General features: G+C 43.2%; 1 long non-coding RNA gene across 1 annotated transcript; it reads left to right on the top strand.

Annotated features, from left to right (window-relative positions):
* The first annotated feature begins 504 nt into the window (after window positions 1–504).
* Window positions 505–17,520, top strand: LOC125640484 (uncharacterized). Its single transcript, XR_007357792.2, has 3 exons — window positions 505–1,131; window positions 7,084–7,699; window positions 15,781–17,520. It is a non-coding gene; the product is annotated as an uncharacterized LOC125640484 (long non-coding RNA).
* Window positions 17,521–20,255: the final 2,735 nt, after the last annotated feature.

The following is a 20,255-nucleotide window of genomic DNA, read 5'->3' as shown; positions in this document are numbered from 1 at the left end:
ATAGATAGATAGATAGATAGATAGATGGGATGAGTAAGTGTACTGAGATATTTTAAATCTTATTTTCCTACATCACACAGTAACTTGTGAAAACGGATAGCCAGTAACATTGAAAAGAAAAGGAGGACTTGTGGCACCATAGAGACTAACAAATTTATTTGAGCATAAGCTTTCGTGACCTACAGCTCACTTCATCGCTATTAGAAAAAATAAGAGGTAAGTATCAATGGAAAATGGTGAAAATAAGACACTGCAGCAGGGGTCGGCAACCTATGGCGTGTGTGCCAAAGACAGCACACAAGCCAATTTTAATGGCAGGCTGCTGTCTGCCGGGAACAGCAGCGTGCCACTAAAAATCCTGCCCGGCCCGGCCCGCTCTTCTCCGCCCCCCGCCCACCGCTCTCTCCTTGCAGGGCAGGCAAGCTTCCCCCTCCCCCCGCCTCTTCCCTCAGCGTGCTGGGTTCCTGCCCCTCCTTCTCTGATCAGCTGACGGCCCTTGCTACAGAGGGGGAGAGGGAAAAGCGGAGCCGCAGCATGTTCACGCTCTCTGCTCCAGGGACCTTGGGGAAGGGGGTGGAATCGGCATATCCCCTCCAGCCTCCTGCCGTGAGCCGCTCACGGCAGGGGGCTGGGAGCACCCCCACGACCCAAGCCCACACCCCCAGCCCTCTGCCCTGACCCCTGAACCCCCCTCACACACCCCCAGCCCTCTGCCCTCACCCCTGAACCCCCCATACCCTCCAGCCCTCTGCCCTGACCCCTGCACCCCCCACAACCCCAGCCCTGACTCCGGCACCCCCCACAAATACCCAGCCCCCCCACACCCCATGCCCTGACTCTTGCACCCCCCACATCCCCATCCCCACCCTGCGCAGCAAATGGGAGCTCCTGCACCCCCCCCCCCCCACATTTCTACCTGCACCTCTCGCACCAAATGGGAGCTGCCCAGGTAATTGCGCCACACCCAAACCTCCTGCACCAACCCTGAGCCCCCTCCCTCATTCTAGCTCCTGGCCAGACCCTGCACCCCAACCCTCAGCCTGCTCCTTCACCCCCAGCCCTGTACTCAGCACACTCCCACCCTCATCTCAGTGCAGAGAGAGGAAGAGAATGGCTAGAACCAGGGAGAAGGTAAGTACCCACTCTATGTGGACAGGGCCAGGACCCCAGACCGGCAGTGGGGCTGAGCGGGGCCGGCAGCCAGGACCCTGGCTGGCAGGAGCCGGCGGACGGACCCCCGGACCAACAGCGGGCTGAGCGGCAGCGGGCTGAGCTGCTCAGCCCATAGCCAGTCTGGGGTCCCGGCCGCCGGCCCTGCTCAGCCCACTGCCAGTCTGGAGTTCTGGCTGCCGGCCCCTTGCCCACCGGGGTCCCGGCCGCAGGCCCCGCTCAGTGCGCTGCTGGCCTAGGTGAATGGAACCCAAGGCCAGCAGTGGGCTAAGCAGGCCGGCGGTGTAAGATCAGCATTTTAATTTAATTTTAAATGAAGCTTCTTAAACATTTTGAAAACCTTGTTTACATACAATAGTTCAGTTATATAATATATAGACTTATAGCGAGAGACCTTCTAAAAAACGTTAAAATGTATTATTGGCATGCGAAACCTTAAATTAAAGTGAATAAATGAAGACTTGGCACATCATTTCTAAAAGGTTGCCGACCCCTGCACTACAGCTTTGAGGGGAAGTCTCTTTACACTCCAATAACTTGTTTAAGAAGACCAGAGAAGTGTGAATCAGAGAAAAGGATCAAAGTTAAGTGTATTTCTACAGGGTGATCTGAGCTGAATAATAATAAAAAAAAGGCACATAAACACAGATCATAGAAACATAGAATCATAGAATATCAGGGTTGGAAGGGACCTCAGGAGGTCATCTAGTCCAACCCCCTGCTCAAAGCAGGACCAATCCCCAATTAAATCATCCCAGCCAGGGCTTTGTCAAGCCTGACCTTAAAAACTTCTAAGAAAGGAGATTCTACCACCTCCCTAGGTAACGCATTCCAGTGTTTCACCACCCTCTTAGTGAAAAAGTTTTTCCTAATATCCAACCTAAACCTCCCCCACTGCAACTTGAGACCATTACTCCTTGTCCTGTCCTCTTCTACCACCGAGAATAGTCTAGAACCATCCTCTCTGGAACCACCTCTCAGGTAGTTGAAAGCAGCTATCAAATCCCCCCTCATTCTTCTCTTCTGCAGACTAAACAATCCCAGTTCCCTCAGCCTCTCCTCATAAGTCATGTGTTCCAGACCCCTAATCATTTTTGTTGCCCTTCGCTGGACTCTTTCCAATTTATCCACATCCTTCTTGTAGTGTGGGGCCCAAAACTGGACACCGTACTCCAGATGAGGCCTCACCAATGTCGAATAGAGGGGGACGATCACGTCCTCGATCTGCTCGCTATGCCCCTACTTATACATCCCAAAATGCCATTGGCCTTCTTGGCAACAAGGGCACACTGCTGACTCATATCCAGCTTCTCGTCCACTGTCACCCCTAGGTCCTTTTCCGCAGAACTGCTGCCTAGCCGTTCGGTCCCTAGTCTGTAGCTGTGCATTGGGTTCTTCCGTCCTAAGTGCAGGACCCTGCACTTATCCTTATTGAACCTCATCAGATTTCTTTTGGCCCAATCCTCCAATTTGTCTACGTCCCTCTGTATCCTATCCCTGCCCTCCAGCGTATCTACCACTCCTCCCAGTTTAGTATCACCCGCAAATTTGCTGAGAGTGCAATCCACACCATCCTCCAGATCATTTATGAAGATATTGAACAAAACCGGCCCCAGGACCAACCCCTGGGGCACTCCACTTGACACCGGCTGCCAACTAGACATGGAGCCATTGATCACTACCTGTTGAGCCCGACAATCTAGCCAACTTTCTACCCACCTTATAGTGCATTCATCCAGCCATACTTCTTTAACTTGCTGACAAGAATACTGTGGGAGACCGTGTCAAAAGCTTTGTTAAAGTCAAGAAACAATACATCCACTGCTTTCCCTTCATCCACAGAACCAGTAATCTCATCATAGAAAGCGATTAGATTAGTCAGGCATGACCTTCCCTTGGTGAATCCATGCTGACTGTTCCTGGTCACTTTCCTCTCATGTAAGTGCTTCAGGATTGATTCTTTGAGGACCTATTCCATGATTTTTCCGGGGACTGAGGTGAGGCTGACTAGCCTGTAGTTCCCAGGATCCTCCTTCTTCCCTTTTTTAAAGATTGGCACTACATTAGCCTTTTTCCAGTCATCTGGGACTTCCCCCGTACGTCACGAGTTTTCAAAGATAACGGCCAATGGCTCTGCAATCACAGCCGCCAATTCCTTTTCTAAATAGTCTCTAACCACCTCTTTCTCCACAGAGGGCTGGCCATCTATTCCCCATGTTGTGATGCCCAGCACAGCAGTCTGGGAGCTGACCTTGTTAGTGAAGACAGAGGCAAAAAAAGCATTGAGTACATTAGCTTTTTCCACATCCTCTGTCACTAGGTTGCCTCCCTCATTCATTAAGGGGCCCACACTTTCTTTGGCTTTCTTCTTGTTGCCAACATACCTGAAGAAACCCTTCTTGTTACTCTTGACACCTCTTGCTAGCTGCAGCTCCAGGTGCGATTTGGCCCTCCTGATTTCATTCCTACAAGCCAGAGCAATATTTTTATACTCTTCCCTGGTCATATGTCCAACCTTCCACTTCTTGTAAGCTTCTTTTTTATGTTTAAGATCCGCTAGGATTTCACCATTAAGCCAAGCTGGTCGCCTGCCATATTTACTATTCTTTCGACACATCGGGATGGTTTGTCCCTGTAACCTCAACAGGGATTCCTTGAAATACAGCCAGCTCTCCTGGACTCCTTTCCCCTTCATGTTAGTCCCCCAGGGGATCCTTCCCATCCGTTCCCTGAGGGAGTTGAAGTCTGCTTTCCTGAAGTCCAGGGTCTGTATCCTGCTGCTTACCTTTCTTCCCTGTGTCAGGATCCTGAACTCAACCAACTCATGGTCACTGCCTCCCAGATTCCCATCCACTTTTGCTTCCCCCACTAATTCTTCCTCGTTTGTGAGCAGCAGGTCAAGAAAAGCTCCCCCCCTAGTTGGCTCCTCTAGCACTTGCACCAGGAAATTGTCCCCTACGCTTTCCAAAAACTTCCTGGATTGTCTATGCACCGCTGTATTGCTCTCCCAGCAGATATCAGGAAAATTAAAGTCACCCATGAGAATCAGGGCATGCGATCCAGTAGCTTCCGTGAGCTGCCGGAAGAAAGCCTCATCTACCTCATCCCCCTGGTCCGGTGGTCTATAGCAGACTCCCACCACTACATCACTCTTGTTGCTCACACTTCTAAACTTAATCCAGAGACACTCAGGTTTTTCTGCAGTTTCGTACCGGAGCTCTGAGCAGTCATACTGCTCCCTTACATACAGTGCTACTCCCCCACCTTTTCTGCTCTGCCTGTCCTTCCTGAACAGTTTATAACCATCCATGACAGAACTCCAGTCATGTGAGTTATCCCACCAAGTCTCTGTTATTCCAATCACGTCATAATTCCTTGACATCACCAGGACCTCCAGTTCTCCCTGCTTGTTTCCAAGGCTTTGTGCATTCGTATATAAGCACTTGAGATAACCTGTTGATCGCCCCTCATTCTCAGTATGTACAACAGATTTTGTTGTAAATTAAGCAGTTCTTTATCTTCTTGAAGAAGGTGCCCACAAGACAGCTAGTAACGTGGTATTTCATCTTCAAATCAAGAGCAGCCATAGCCACAGACAAGAGGTTTTCAATGTTTAGCTATTTCACTCAATATTGTCTCAGGAAGGGTTTTTTTAAAACTAACCTGAATCTAGATACATTTCACAGTTTGTGTAGATTTAAAATTGACTTTCTATTAATAAATCAGGGTTCTCTACAGCAATTAGGCAGTCAGTGCCTAGTGTTAAATCCATGATCTTTATTTTACAGTGATATTTGCTTTAATACTAAAAATTAAACAGGATTTTTGGTGAGACACTTCAATATTCATGATCTTGGAGTTGCATTGTTATTGGGTTTAATTATCCTGTGCTTTTGCTCACTAGTTTTGATGAGGAACAAAGACTTATTTGCTTTCCTGCTCAGGGCTCATACTGGTGTTCAGGGCAGAATAATCATTCAGAGCTGTGGTAAGGATTGAAAGTTCAATCAAGTGATCAGTGGGAATATTGAAAACCATAAAACAGATTGTCCTTTCCTGTGGAGAAACCTTCAGAAGCGATCTCAGAGGAAAAAGACTTATGAAAATCTCTTCCTCCCCCGCAAGAGAGAGTCAAGGCACTGAGCCTGTCCCACAGCCTCACAGAAGAGGACACAGAACCTGACAGATTCCAAGGGATCCATATGAGATCAAGATAATCTGCCTGGTCCCTCTGCACTAGGTTTGGCCCCCAGTGACCTCTTGGTCTCTGTCAATGAATCTACTTCAGAGTTTGAAGTAGTGAAGACCTTTGAGAAAGGAGAACCCCACACTCAGTTGTCATGAGACTGCAGTCTGTTTTCAGTTCACACTTTTGATTCTCTTGTTGCAACTACTGCACTTGAAACCTTAAGAACAGATAGAACTTAGAGGAGGAAAATGTGCTAAAGAACTAATCCTGCTGCCCTTGATGTCAATGGTGCAGGACCACCCTCCACAAGACTTATTTTTCCCCCACCGCTGAACTAGCAGACCACACCACCAGCTTTCAGTACCAGATTATGAACATATGCAAAGCAGAAACCAAAACAATTTGCCTTCTATTTCCCAATCTTACAAATTGTTGTATGTGTTCAGACACCCACTGAAGTCACAGAGGCATGAGCGCAGGTTGATACCCTTCATATGAAGCACCTAATGCAGAAACTATGTAGAGCACAAGAAGCAATGCTCTTAAACGGCAAATGAAATACCTCACAGGACAGAGTCTTGAGACATCTACAAGTTCTAAATTTGTCTAATTTCGATTAATTGCAAATCATCCTAAATCCAGAAATGTTGCAGTTGGTTTATGTACTTAAGTTTGGGGTATGCTTCCCATTTTTCTTCTTAAGTAACTTTCATGATCATTCAGGCAACTAGTGCAAAATGCTTTGACCTCCAGATCCCTTCCTCCTAGTCAAACTAAGTCTCAGATTTCTTTTACCATATCTACTATTTTTTCCCTCAAAGAAAGTTTAGCTCTTTCCTTAGTAATTCGTCCTTACTTCTAGCTCTTCCGCCCACAAGTCATTCAATAATTTGTTTGTGTTTTTTTTTTAAAGTCTGCTCTACTGAATCTATTCCTTTCTATCATAATCTATTTCAGAATGAGTTGGTTCACTTTAATTTGTAGACAGGCCCTTGAATGAATGCAGGTGGATAATTAACCACAGTTGGGAATTAGGGTTTGCACCTGGTGTTTCAAATGCATTAATTAGTGCTTGCATTCCTGAACATAGTGAGTTAATAAACAGAGGGTTGAAGTAGAAAGACCTGCATGTTGTGAGCTAACTGGTGATTGGGATCAGTGTTAGACTTGGACTGTGAAGTATTTAGATGTTTTCCCTAAGTAGGAGTGTACCTCTTCGTGAGCAGGGGCACAGAGTCAGAAGCAATCCATCACGTAGATACTAAAGGTAAAAAATATAATTGAGTGGGATTTATGCAGGACAAATTTGTATTTGACATTATTTGGCTATTTACACAAATGTACACAGGCTTTGTATATATTAGAAATATTTATATCCATTTATTTTATTACATGCTTTTCAGTGGTTTGGCTGTCATCTGGACACCTTCACCTTTTGCTGCATGGAGTCTGTTAGCAGATTGCTACTGAGGGAAATACTATGACTTATTTTAATGACAGGTTTCAGAGTAACAGCCGTGTTAGTCTGTATTCGCAAAAAGAAAAAGAGTACTTGTGGCACCTTAGAGACTAACCAATTTATTTGAGCATAAGCTGCTGTAGCTCACGAAAGTTTATGCTCAAATAAATTGGTTAGTCTCTAAGGTGCCACAAGTACTCCTTTTCTTTTTATTTTAATGAGTGAGACTTGATTATGTTCTTCTCTCTTGCCCTTCCAACATCAGGGTTTTTCCTGCCCAGGTCCTATTGGAGAGAAAAGGAAAAAACAAACAAACTGCAGAGATAATGGAAGAAGGAGGCACGTCTCAGGGCCCTGTTTCACCCCGGGGTGTTCGCTACTTCCCAACACGGATGTAATGAGGTTAAGTGGTGTCCGTATAAAATAAGTAAGAACTACTAACTATTCCTCAAGAAAGGCTTTTAATGATTTTTGACTATAATAACAGCATAAACAAAACAGAAAAAGGAATACCAAAGACCAGCACTGAATAAGAATTAATACAAAAGGCAGATTATATTGAAGAAAAATGCAAGTACATGTAATATTGTGGATCATTTGCGAGTTCCAGCTCTATATTCCTGGTGACAAACTATTTCAAAGGCACATAAAGCTGATGAACGACAGCGCTACATGCATCCACTCGGACTACTTAAAAGACAAGCACAAATACAAGTAAAGCTATTATGCATCAGCCACCTACTATTGATTTTATGCTACAGTATCAATACAACTATGATCAATTCGGCTCGAGCGACCAGACTTCTTTTACTCCATAGACTTACCCTGCATTTGTTTGAAAATACGTTACGCTTCAGTCATCCGCTTTCCACACTGGCCAGGTACAGACAGTCGAGAAGTGCACGTCCCTTCAGTTCAGGGGGTGTGGGTACCGAAAACACACACACACACAGTCCCGTTCTTTTTATTTGATCTGATGGCCATGTTTTAGAACAGACCAACCAATCAGGGTGGGCCATATTGTTTATGTGGTTGCCCTAGCTGTATAATTGATGCCTATTTAATTTTTATGTCCAATTGTTAGTTGCTCGTATAATTGAGGTCTATTTATTTTCAGTAGCCAATTAGATCTTGAACGTGAGTAATTTGGGGTTGATAAGTACATAGGAGTCAGCATAAATTGTGATCTGGTTGCAGCGCTTCCCGATCATAAGCCACAAGCTTAAGCTTTGTTTTTGCAAGGCTTACATTTTAAAGTATACGGAAGTTTGAGGCCTAACATTTGCAATACTTCTATTTCGTTCAAGCTTGACAAGACAATTGCTCCATTTATTCACACCAACAAATCTTTACCTGCCCATTCTCTGGTCTGTTCCTTCCTAGCTATCACTCTGCACTTTCCTTCCCTCAAGGAGACTTTGATGGTAGTTGTTTTGAACCCTTTGAGTTCTTGAATCTGGTTATTTGAACAGATCACTTCTTCAGGCTATCAGAGATGTCTCTAGATTTCTTCTTTTCTTCTCCCTAGACCCACCAGCATGTTCATCCCAATACTTCTCAGCTAATCACAATGGGTAGCATCCCCAAAGGTACTTAAGCACTGACGTCCCACTTTTAGGTACCACTGTGATCCACAAAACTTCTGCCTGGCTGCCACTTATTCCTGTAGGCACTTAAACTTGCTCAGTTCCTAAGTTTTTTGCAGTAAAAGTTCCCTTGGTGCCTATGTTTCTTCATCTGGACATACAGATTCTTATCTCCCAACTAAGCTCCAGACTGGTTCATGAACCGGGGGAAGATGGGTTCTTGACTACCTAGATCATGTATGGGGCTCAATGTGGGAGGTGTACTCAGAGGGCCCCTAACTCCACACAGGACAGCCATCGTGGGGGAGGAAGAGTCCCCTTATCACCTTTAGCCTAGGAGATAAGGAACTCACCCAGGATGTGTGAGACCCCCCCACTTCAAGTCCCACCTTCCCCTTCCTCTCCCCCTCCCCCCTCCAGGAGAGAAGGGATTTGAACAGGAATCTGCCACTTGAGTGCCTTGACCACTAGTGTAGAGTTGTTTACACTCTCTTTGGCCTAATTATTATTTAATTATAGTGGAACAACTTCAGTCAGAACCCCACATCAGAACATTCCATAACCACAAGGCGCACACCTGAGAGGTGGCAGTTCCCTGTTCAAATCCCTTCTCCTCATCAGAAGACAGCGGACTTGAATCAGAGGTCTGCCAAAGCCCAGATGAGTGCCCCAACCACTAGGCTGAAGGCTTGGTCTCTTCCTTTCCCCTGACCCTTGGCTGTTTTGTGTGGCGTTATACAGGCCTTGTACATGTCTTAGATGGCTGAATGCCTGTCTTCCCCACAAGCAGAGATAGGTGCCTCCCTGCAGCCTGGGCTTAGGCACCAAACTCAGCTTAGTACACATGACTCTTGTCAGCATCTCCCATTGGCTTCTAGTTTAAGTAGCTCCAGGTGGCTGGCTTTATAGATCGCATTTTAAGGCACCTTTTTCTACCCATTCATTGTATAGGGGGACTACGTCTAATTCAGGCTTTGTGGATCAGGGTGTTGCTCCTGTGATTTTTCTAGGTGCAATGCCTCAATCCCTTTTGTGGATCCAGGCCTATGTCTTTATTTTCTCCTTCTCTTTGTGCATTAAAGCTAAGAGTTTTGATAAATCCCTGATTACTCTTGCAAGCAATAGCTGCAGCACTGTTTGCTTCTAACCCTTTTATGAAACATTCTCTTTAATCAGGTTTCAGAATAGCAGCCATGTTACTCTGTATTCGCAAAAAGAAAAGGAGTACTTGTGGCACCTTAGAGACTAATCAATTTATTTGAGCATAAATAGTGAAAGCTGTTAAGAAAGTTAAACAGTCCTATAACCAAGTGGCTGTGTTTGGCCAGCTTGTTGGGGAAAAGACCCAATCCTAGTTTGACCCCCTGGGGTTTTGGGGTGGCCAAAGGGCACGGGCCGCATAAACCTTCCCACATGCAGCCTGCGAGTGCTTATGCTCAAATAAATTGGTTAGTCTCTAAGGTGCCACAAGTACTCCTTTTCTCTTTAATCAGAGCAGCAGTAGCTAGTCTGTCTTCATTTTGCTCCTACCTCTATAACAAGGCTTAACTCAGGACTTCAATCTATCAATCCTAGAAGACAATTCGGGTTGCATAGCAAAGGGCCACTCCCTTACAAACATATGCATGGCAGCTAGGGTGACCAGATGTCCTGATTTCTATAGGGACAGTCCCAATATTTGGGGATTTTTCTTATATAGGCACCTATTACCTCTCAACCCCATCCCGATTTGTCACATTTGCTATCTGGTCACCCTAATGGCAGCTCTGGCTCCCTTTCTTACCAGTGATGCTCCCCAGTTACCATGGTAACTCCAGGGGCTGCCATACATCCAAACTGGGCCTGGACACTGCACATTGCTCCATGCAGTTGAGCCTCTTTGACCAGACAATACCACAATGAATACAACAGGACTCCACCTTGTCACAGAGGTCTGCATGGGTGGAGAAGCTTGCAGGATTAGGGCCCTGGGGGATTCATGGACCCCCTTGCCAGCACCGGGCTCAGATCCATGTATGCTTTCTGAATTCACCTGTGAAGAAGAGTACTTGGAACCTACTGTGGGATTTTCATTCCTAAAGACTAAAAGGACTCTGGATCAAGTTTAAGTGGTTTAAGGTTTTTTAAAAAAGCAAATACCAAATACATTCAAGACGCCCCAACTACTTGTTAAGATATCAGTAAATATAATTACAGGTTTCAGAGTAACAGCCGCGTTAGTCTGTATTCGCAAAAAGAAAAGGAGTACTTGTGGCACCTTAGAGACTAACCAATTTATTTGAACATGAGCTTTCGTGAGCTACAGCTGGATATGGCCCAACTTGATGATCACTTTAGATAAGCTATTACCAGCAGGACAGTGGGGTGGGAGGAGGTATTGTTTCATATTCTCTGTGTGTATATAAAGTCTGCTGCAGTTTCCATGATATGCATCCGATGAAGTGAGCTGTAGCTCACGAAAGCTCATGCTCAAATAAATTGGTTAGTCTCTAAGGTGCCACAAGTACTCCCTTTCTTTTTAGTAAATATAATTGACATACATACAGCAGAATAAAATTTTATGCCTGATACCTTAGTTATTATTAAGCAAAGTCCCATTAATTTCCACAAACAGACAAATAAGTGTACTAACTCAAGTTTGTTTGTTTTTAATACAATGCTTACTCTTTCATTCTTATCCCCAAATTATTCCCTGGTGTCCAAGTTTAACTTGTTTTGATTAACTGCTTCTGCGATTGCTGAAGTCAAAAAGATAAATTCAGTGAAAGAGAATATAGATCTTTGGCATTACATGAACCATATATTCAGTAAAAGATAATGCAAAAGAAACTATTTACTGTCTGAAATTTACTTATTAATCTTCAGTGATTGAATAAAAAGTGTATCTAAGCAGCTCAGATATGCTCATGAAGCTTTTTCTGTGAGAAAGCTGTACCATTCTTCAATGCTCCCATAGGATAGGTTCATGAAATTAACTACCACTTCGAGTGAATCTATTTTGGGAAGTGTAATGCTTCAAAGATAGACCTAATTTTGATAGCAGTGTAGCCAGTTAGGTGTTACAATTACACTTATGCGCTTGCACCCTGAAGCATAAAATCATCATATTGAAGGTGAAACTATTTATTACAGTTGGGGGAAAAATAGGCTCTTGATTATTAAAAGTTACTGGAATACATCATTACCGAAAGGGGAAAAAAGTGAGTTATCTCTGGTACATAAGCACTGCATTGTACTTTGGAAGTAATTTGAGCTATAGTTTTCAATAAAGCAACTTCAGTAAGACTCCAAACATGTAGTAGTGGCAGAATGATCTAGAGGATGGATCTGGGAACCCTGACTCCTGACCTCATTTATTTGTGAAAAGTGCCCTGAATCCACATCTCCAGCTGCTGAAACTTTTTGGCCTCTACATATGCCACTTAGTGGACAAACATGCAGGCTCCCCTCACAGCTGCTAAACCCTCTTTCACAGCTGCTAAACCCTCTTTTATAGACACATCTTCCTCAGTGACGAGAACCTCTGTTTCAGGGGTTCTCAGCTTGGGGGTCTTTATGATCAAGGGTATGGGGAGGGAGAGATGGGTCAAGAAGAGATGTCAGGGGATCACAACCACCCTGCCTTTTCCATATTGTCAAGTGGGAAGGGGAATCCTAGGGTTTGTGGCATGGAAAAGCTTGAGAAATATTGCTCTTACCCAACCACCCAGTTGCCAAGATTTCCTGCACACCACCCTCAACCGGAAGCATCCAATCCCTTAATTTGCTTTGACTCTTAACACTGTTACTAAAAGTATTTGGGCTCCGTGCTTGTCAGTTTTCATCACCCTGCTTTATAGTATCTGATTCCACTGCAGCAAGGGTTTTATTTTATGTCAAGTCCACTCTTCTTAGCATATGTGCAATGTGCCTCAGGGGGCACATGACCAGGATTCACCACTGAATTTGGTCCACTGGTTGGATCATTAGCTTCCCTGGCCTGGGCCGGGTATTGGTGGGGATTGTGACGTGAATGCTGATCCATGCCCCCTGTCAAGACCAGTAAGGAGCTAGGTATTATTAGAAACATGTGGACTGAGCTTAGATCATAAACTTGGCAATTGAGTCAATATTTTACATTTGTTAGGATAACCAGATAGCAAGCTAAAGAGCCCAGCCCTTTCCTCCCCTTCAAAAATCTATTTTGTTCCATGGTAATTCTCTAAGGTAGATTGTTAGGACTGTGGTTTCAGCTTCTCCGGGTGTCGCCTGGACTGCTGTCTGTCTTGACTTATACGTGTCATTTATTTCTTCAAGATTCAAGGTTTTGTGTCATAGAATGGAACTGTATTTTGTATTGTGTCTTTCATGCATTCTGTGACCCAGAATACTTACAGAAATAACAATGTAATTAAAGAGTTAAATAACAAACACAGAAGGAGAGAGGTTTTAGGAGGCATTTGGGGGAGGGGTAAGAAAAGAGGGATTTTTTCATATGGGATTTGAAAAGTGATGGAGAGTGGGTGAGATGGAGAGATTCAGAAAAACTTCTGTAGATAGCAAGAGCTCTAGAGAAGAGATCTCTTGATCCATCAGTGGTATGTGGACTGTGATAGATGATAGTGGTAGATGAATGGAGTGAGCAGGAGTACAGGGTTGGGGGAAGAATGACACCAGGGAGAAGGTGAATTAGGGCAAGTTCCTGGGATGGGTTTTTAAAAATGTCAGGCCATTTTATCAGCACGCATGGATATGGTTTCCTTGCTTGGTGCTTCACTGTGTTGTTGTGGAGAGTTGGCTTATCCCTTGCTATCCATCTGCTGTTTTGAAAAATCCTAGCCATATTAGCATATGACTTGGGAAATTCTTAATATTCAACATCCATCTAGCTTTATTTTATGTTTTGTTAATCTTACCCTAACAGAAACTTCCTATTCACACTTGAAGTAAACCAGCTGTCTGAGTTAGGCCCTGATTATGATACTTACCTCTTCAGTAGAGTGCTTTCAGCTCTAATAAAAAGCACTATATAAGAGCTAGGTATTAGTGTTACTGGAGGAGGTTTAACTTTAAGCAAGTGTTTTAAGTCTCACTGAAGTAAAACTGCATTAGGGGAGATAGAATCTGACAAGGGAGAGAATGAGGCACTCAAAATACAACTTCCATGAGGCAGTGGGGCAGTATTTTCAAATAAAAATCTTTTTCTTTCAGTTTTTGGCCAAAATATTTTGGTGGTCAAATTTCTGCCAAAAATAGAAATTTGCCATGAAAAACATATATATTTCAACCAGTGCTGTTTTCAAAACTTAACAGCAGAGAAGTCAAAGCATCCCCCAAAGGCAGATCCAGGTCACCTAATCCTTCCCCACACAAACAGATTGTACGCTTGTTGCATTGAATCCTTGCTGAAGTTGTCAAGGAGTTGCATTCTGATGTGAGGGAGATTAGTGTTGTGTATTTCCTTATATATGGGAGTCTATCACTATCAGTAGAAATGTGCTATGTTGGACCTATGGAATAGTTAAGAAGAGTGCCTTAACTTGGTATTTCTTTTTAAGAGTTGTGGTGGGAGATACTACACTTAACCCTAATCCCTTTTAAATAAAGTTTCTGTTTATGAGTACAAGTTATTAGAAATTCCCAATCTTCTGGGGTGTAGTTAGTGATTCTGAGTGAGTTTAAAATGCCTTGAAAAGTGGTAAATCTTTCTCATAGCACCCGAACGACTAATCCATAACAACTGGTTTAAACAAAAACAAACAAAAAACAAAAATAAAAAATACTACTTTCCAGAAAACTTAAATTACCTACTCAAGACCATCCTTCCTCTGATGAGAGGAAACTTCCCTGGGAGCCCTCTGCCAAAAAATGGCTAGATGAGAAAGCTTGCTTAGATTAAATTGTGAATGTACTTCAGCAGGCCTGGATTTACTCTTTGTAATTGGGAGGCTCCTACTAACCAGAGGTGTGGGAGCAGGGCACTTGATAAAAATCTTCTGGACATGGACAGAATTTCATTATCAGATAGAAGATATTTTATGCCAACAAGAAATTGTGAAGTTTGAATATTCATTAGCTTGTCAACTTATTTGAGAATCTTTTGTTGAGGAGGAGTGAAGTAGGTGTCTTACTCATTCCCACAAGAAATGCCTTAAGCACTTAAGCTGCTTGACTCCAGGTGGTGGGTTCCAGTTCATGGATATGTAAGCAGAGATAAGCATCTACATCCAGACTGCAAGGAGGTGCCCATCTCTAAGAAAGGGATGGGGCTTAGAATGCATCCCCCTCATCGGCTTCTCCCATTGGCTAGCTTGAGCATCTCCCTGGCTACTGTGCTGACTTCTGTGGATCACATTCTAAGGTGCTTATCTCTCACCATTCAATTCCTAATTCAGCTTTGGGGATCAGTGTTGCTTCTGTCATTTTCTGAATGTCTAAAAGTTAGGTGCCACAAACTCAGCATTGCAAAAATCTAACTCTCTTCATGGTTCTGGGCCTCAGCTTCTCTGTGTCCCATTCCTCCCCATCTCTCGGCGTATGTACAGTTTGCCCAGCCATTTGATAGCATCCTCATCACACAGGTGAAGAGCCAGTAGCCCACTGTCAAAGTAAGTCAGCAGGCATTTGTCAAGGATATGTGACATAGTCTGAAGTTGACCACATCTACATCGCAGACCATTAGAGAAACCCCATTTGAAGAGATTGGCTGCACAATTGCCCTGTCCTATTTGAAACTGGTTCAGAGATGACCACAGGTGACTTGGCAGGTCAAAACCTGGTGGGCAGATGATTGGGTCATGATGAGAGTGATTAATGACAGTCCTTGCTGACCACCCTTTGTGCCAACAAGATTCCACCGTCGTGTCCTGTGGTGGCCTAAGTGACCATAAAGGGCATCTAGAAGACAAGCGAACTGGTGGGTGGTTGAAAAGTTTTGAGTACAGAGCAAGTTGCTGTTCTCATGGATCTTGGCCAGGATCATGAGGTAGCCCCCATCACGGCGAATATGGGGTGGTGGTATGTTACTAAATATCGGCATCCAGGGCAACAGACTTGCAGGTAAAATCCTGGTAACAATATATAGTTTTATTAAACTCTCCATTAACCATTCTCATGTGAAACGAGTGACAGGACAGGAGCACACTACTCTGCTATTGAATAGCAGAGAGCAAGGGCTGATATTCTAAGCGTCGGGCGTTCGCACCCTGGGTTGAGCTGGAACAACTTCCTCAGAAAACTGGCCAAGTGCTAACTTTGGCTGCTGTTTTCTTCATGTGGTTGCAGAATGTCAATGACCTGTCCAATGTCACACCGAAGTTAACCAGGTTTGGGTCATGTTGCCGGCATTGACCATTTAAGAAAATATTTAACTCTTGGCTTGTGTTTGCATTATGCAGATGAAATATGTTAGAAACCATATTGGAAAAGCTCAGCTACAGGTGCCAGCAACTACAGTAGTCTGCCATGAGCTTCATAACATCATTGAGGACCTCGCCGATTTCTGAGAAGGACTGAGCTTGACAGTTGCAGCAGATGTCATCAGCAAAGATAAACTTGTGTGAGAGTCTTGCTAGCAAGTTGTTGATGTACACATTGAACAGTATTGGTGAAAGAACTGAATCTTGAGGAAGACTGTTAATCTGACACTTCCAGGAACAAAACGGTCACCCGTGTGTACTCTGAACCACCTCTTTTGGAGAAAGAGCTCTACTACTTCAACTACCCAACACAGGGCAACTCAAGAGAGTTTACACAGAAGGCCTCTGTACCAGACTGTGTCATAAGCAGTAGTCAAATCCAGGAAGACAGCTCCCATCTTATGGTTTTCAACAAACATCTATTTTGATAAAAGTGGTCAAGGCCAAGACTTGATCACAGGTGCTACGTCCTTTCCTGAAACCTGACTGCTCAACCCTCTCTCAAATGGGGATAATAGCACTGCCCTTTCTTACAGGGGTGTTATGGGGATAAATACATTAAAATTTGTGAGGTGGTCAGACACTATGACCATGACTATACTAAGCGGACTATAGTGACATAACTACAGTGCCATAGCTATGCTGACATAATCCTCTTGTGCAGATGCAGCCTACAAAAGTGGGTTTTCCATTGCTGTAGGGACACCATTTCCCTGACTGATGGTAGCATTCTTTTGTTGCCCTACCTGCATCTACGTGTGGGATTAGGTCAGCATAGCTATGTTACACCGGGTGTGGATTTCACATTTTAGAGCATCGTAGCTTTGTCAACCTAATTTTTGTGTCGACAAAGCCTATTGTAATGGTGACCATATAAGTACCTTTTTAAATATGGTAATTAACCAGTTCTAGATGTTTTCAATAAACTTTGGAACTTGCTCCTGGACAACCATGACTACATTGATAGTTTTGGTCTCTTGCTGTAAAATGTACATAGGAACCTACTATTTATTTTTCACAAAATATAATAGAAAATCGTTTTTCCTATAAAATGTCTCCAAATACCTGATGATTGATAGCAATTTATAAAAGAACATTTTGTTCAAGTGGGAAATAAGCAACACAAAATAGTATTTTTGTGGCTTTAATTATTGATGAGGCTCATTGCCTTAACAACAGCATTGACAAGGAGAATGAGCAAAAACTTCACACTTGGGACATAGTCCTTCAATCCTTTCCCAAGTTAAAAAATAAATAAATAAAAAATCATGATTCACTGGTAGTTTTGCTGCATTGAACTGCAGGAATCAGTCCTTTATATGAACTTTAGCTCCCTCCCCAATTTTGGGCCCCAGATTAGCCTGTACCAGTGTTGCTACCTTTCCAACTTTGTTTCCAAAGATTTTTTTTTTTTAATAACAAAAGTCATTATGGCCCACATCCTCAAAGATATTTAGCTGCCTAACTCCCATACATTCATTTCAATGAGAGTTAGTTGCCTAAATACCTTTGAGGATCTGGGCCTTTGTGACTAGTTTCTGGATTTTGGTTGTATGAAAATAACCGAACAGGTTATATTGCCAGAAGAAGCTGTTATCCCTAATGGTATGTGGGGATGGGGAGGGTGGAGGATGTCTTACAGCAGGCATGGTGGCAGGCTATAAAATAAGTCTATGATTACTGCTAAGGAAATAAATCATAACAAATTTACCTGGTTAATTCAGCTACTTTTTCCATTTGTGGAATGTCTTCGTGACCAGATTGGGATTACTTTGAATGCATTTGTTATAAAACATGTTCTTGATGATTCTTTTACTTTATGGCCAGATTATGAAAAAAATCATTGTGATAATTAAAATGTGAGCATGTTGGTTAGTTGAATTGATCATATAAGTCATATAGTATTAGTTCTGTTCCCTTATTGGATGAGCATATTTTTATACCGAGGAGTAAGATTTGAAGAAGCTACTTGAATCTCTCAGGCAGAGGGAACAGTTTAAAGGGGAAAAGCAGATGAACAGAATTAGAGAATTTTAGAAAAAAATGGATTATGGACTATTTATTTTCAAGGACACTACTTGCTATGTACCTCAGAAAAACATATCATGGTGCCTGCCCCAAAGGGCTTGCCATCTAAGACTCTTGGGTGGTGGGGGTGGGATTCCATGCAGGGTTCAACTGAAGGCTGCCCAGGAGTTGGGTGGATGAGCAAGCAGGTAATCAGGTAGGTTTCAGACAAAAATCTGCTTGCTCTATCAGAGGCCTGTCTGGGTTCTGTTTGTTCGATTTCAGGGAAAGTCCATCTCTGCAAAACATTTGAGTTTCAACTAATCAGCAGTCTTCCACAGAAAACTGTTCCACTGGAGAATTTCCTACCAGTTCTCACAGTCAGTAACTCTCTCTCTCAGGGCTACTGCTCAGTGTGTGGAACTCCCACTAAATTAATTGGGAGTTTAGTGTAAAACCTAATAGCAGGATATAGTCTTTAAGTGTGAATCAAGTAGTAAGGCAACAAGCCACTCAGCAAGTTCTTGATTTTGCCACGTACTGAGCACTCTGGATCCAAGTTAATTTCAAGCATGTCATTACTAGTTTCACAGAGGTCAACAGGACTAATTACATACTAAAAATTAATGTAACCCTCCTACCGGGTTGCCAGTGGGAGCACAAGGGACAGGGTCCATCTATCTAATGATCCTTTCCTAAAATAAGTACTATAGCTGAAGCCCAACTCAGAGCCATAGACCTACTTGGTACTGGAAAATGAAAATAAAACCTGCCTGGTCACCTCCCTAGGTGGCCGGGGTTCTTTCCCCACTCCCAAGCACTCAGGAGTCCTTGGTTATGTCAAACCATGGTTACGTTTTACTTGAACAAAACAAGACCCTTTGACAGAGTTCCTGCTCCTGGGGTAGAGCTGCTGATCTCTAAGACCAAGCCCTTTTCCCTCTCCATGTTAAGCTTGAATCCCATTTCCAAGCCAAAGTCTACCACCTGTAAAATTCAGGGTGACCCTCTTACTCCAGGGGTTATCTTGTACAATCTCTGTGCCTTTTCATGAATACAATTACAGGGGAAAAAATCTATTATTTAAACAATCAGAACATTCCAATTTAAGCAACAAAAGACAATATACTGAACTATGGGTAAAGAACTTCAGAATTCATGTAAATGAGGATGACTTTTCCCATTTTTCCCCTATGGAGGTGCAGAGAGCTCTTTCCATCTCATGCATTTAAGTGCCTTGCTGTCTCAAAGACCGAGTGCTCAGCACCTTGCATGACTGGGCCCCAGGAATATGAACCCTTGCAACCAGAGCCAGATTTTTAACAGAGTGTATGCATGCAAAATTGTGTGTTCCTGAGCGGTGAGACTTTCAAAGCCACCTAGGGAGTTCAGGCTGCTAATTCCCATTATTTTCAATAATCTCATCTTTAGTTTATACTAGAAAATATTATAAATGTACATACAGATAGGTTATTTACATGCAAAAGAGACCAATTATGCACTTGACTTGTGTTTTTCACATATCAAATGTGTGCATAAATTAGGCACATTAAATTTTGCACATGTGCACATCTTAATACTTAATACTTAACATAGGGAACAGAAAATGTATTACGGACCTGGTATTCTAGCATTCCTTTCCCTTTTGGATGGTCAGTTGATCCATCCATCCATTGTCCCAGGCCCTACCTTCCTCTGTCAGTCTGTCCATCTCAACCCCTACTTTCTTCTCCCTAGAGATTTATTCATGCCTTCCTTATATTCAGCATGGAGTGGAATGAGCCACATCTGTTAAATCATAAGTAATTAACCTGCCTCTCTCTGCAGGGCTCCAAATCCTGCTATCAGGGCAAAGAAAGATTCCTGCCACTCTGTTACAGCCTGCTTATGAGATGTTCTGTCTGCTTTCAAGAAGAATATTGTTTACTTTCACTTCCCCAGGAAACACACCTGCTAGAATGTTAAAGTTTAACAACTGATGGACTGATGATATGCTCCTCTTCGTTCTTGAGGACTCATATATATACATTAGTAAATGCATTCGATTGTTAAGAAGCAAGGCAGAGTTATACAGTCCTGAAAGTAAACAGTCCTACTCTGTAAATCTATGAGGAATAAAATCTACAGCTCTTCCATTAATGAAATATTTGGAATGGCCAGTTTCCTAAGTAACTGCTGGGTGTGAAGGTAAGTAATAAATAGAGGACTTTTTTCAAATTCCTCTTTATCCATATGAATTTCATGTACTTAAACTTCCTCATGGAGATTCTCTTATCTCCTTGTGCTACAACTTTTATGACTCCACTAAAGCTTTCACCATTCTACATCCACAACATAGGACAAAGTTTGCTCTCATTTACACTGTCATTTGGTGGGGTCACAGGGTTGCAAGGAGGTAATTGGGAGAAGGATTTTGCCCTATGAAGATGTAGCTCATGGTATGTCAT

The sequence above is a fragment of the Caretta caretta genome, chromosome 7 (genome assembly GCF_965140235.1).
Source record: "Caretta caretta isolate rCarCar2 chromosome 7, rCarCar1.hap1, whole genome shotgun sequence".
NCBI classification, from domain to species: domain Eukaryota; kingdom Metazoa; phylum Chordata; order Testudines; family Cheloniidae; genus Caretta; species Caretta caretta.
Note: the sequence above shows the minus strand (reverse complement) of the source record. Positions and strands in the feature narration are given on the sequence as shown.